The following is a 1,803-nucleotide window of genomic DNA, read 5'->3' as shown; positions in this document are numbered from 1 at the left end:
CTAGTGTTAGAGTGAGGCCAATGTGAGGTTTCTCATAGCCAGTGGGTATGGGTAGTCATATCTGTAAGGCAGTGGTGTATGGATAGTGTTTGAAACAGTAAGAGAAAAAAGAGCAAGAAGATTAAAGAGAGAAGAGGGCAAGGGTCAGCATGAACGCATCCCATCAGCAGATATCATACACTTCAAATTCAGTCCCAGTGCTGATGCCATAACACGGGATCTTGGTGCCACAAACTAAGAAATGAGTAAAGAGGAAAACATCATGATGTCACAGATATGGGGCAATGACTATGACAGAAGAAAAAGTTGAACAAAGTGGTTAATTTGAAACGACGTTGAATTTGAATCTATCTTTTCTACACATTCCCCCTAAGTCATCCAAACACATCCAAGCCAAGTTAATAAAGTCCTGGCAACCTTGAGTTGGAGGCTCTAGGCATATAGGAATAAAGAAGCACCTTCAATACATTCTTAGGTTCAGATATTAAAATTTACTCGATTTTCTTATTTAAAAGCAGAATTCCTTCAGGGCTTATAAAACAAACAATGTGAAAAATAGTTGCATACAGTCACTCTTTGGCTTTCAGTTTTCTCTATTAAATGCTTGTATTCTTCTGATTAGGCACCTATAACAACAATGAGAACCATTATATGTTCTTTGTCATCCTGTGTCTCTATGAGATGATACAAATATATTCAAATTAATAGGTGTACATGTGACTCTATTTCAGAAGAAGTTTAAAAAAATAAAATTTCAGAAACTAAACCACATAATGTAAAATTAGATCTGCTCTATACCACATGAATGTCTGCAATAACTGTATATTTAATCATTTTTTTTTCAATTTGTTAAATGTAGCATAGTGCCTATGAAAATGAAAGTGAAAGTCACTCAGTCATGTCTGACTCTTTATGACCCCATGGACTATAGAGTCCATGGAATTCTCCAGGCCAGAATACTAGAGTGGGTAGCCTTTCCCTTCTCCAGAGGATCTTCCCAACCCCGGGATCAAACCTAGGTCTCCCGCATTGCAGGCAGAATCTTTACCAGCTGAGCCACAAGGAAAGTCCATAGTGGCTATAGATAATGATTTTATGCATTTGTTCAGCAAACATGCCCTGAGTGAATAATAGGCACCAGGAATTGAATTGGATACTGCAGACAACAGCAAACCAGATACACAATACCTGACCTCAAAGAGATTACAGTCTACTGGGACATAAATACAATCAAGGGTAGGAGAGCAATGAGGCATATAGCCTCCTTGGTTGAAAGCAAGTAACTCAGAAACTGAAAGGATAAACAATAATTAACAAAGCAGATCAACCACGGCCAATAATAAAGATATTTGGAAAACTCACTTTCTCTGGGAACAAGTGATAAGAGGGATTTGTCCAGGGAGTTTTGGCTAATAATGGTCCCATAAATTCGTCATTTTTAATTTCCACCCAAAAGTTTCATATCATAAAAAAAAGGAACACCTAAGTTGGAGTGAAACATTCCATTATTTGAATTATTATTTAGGATTGTTAGAATTGATGTGCTTTCTCTATAAATAATTTGTTCAAAAAAATATTTATTGAAGCCACAATTTTTTTGTCACTGGGAATGCAATGTTGATAAGAATAGAAATGGCACCCAACTCTAGTGGACATTTGTCTTTCATTTAGAAGAATTTCCCAGTTTTTGAGCCTGGGTAGGGCACACACACTCTCTCCTCCAGGAGTGCTGAAAATGTTCAGTACTTTTCCAGCCTCCCTTGCAGCTAGCCTTAAGTATGTAAGCTAGGCTCTGCCAGTCAG

This window comes from Giraffa tippelskirchi, chromosome 2 (genome assembly GCF_054371585.1).
Source record: "Giraffa tippelskirchi isolate mGirTip1 chromosome 2, T2T-mGirTip1v1.2.pri, whole genome shotgun sequence".
Lineage (NCBI taxonomy): Eukaryota > Metazoa > Chordata > Mammalia > Artiodactyla > Giraffidae > Giraffa > Giraffa tippelskirchi.
Note: the sequence above shows the minus strand (reverse complement) of the source record.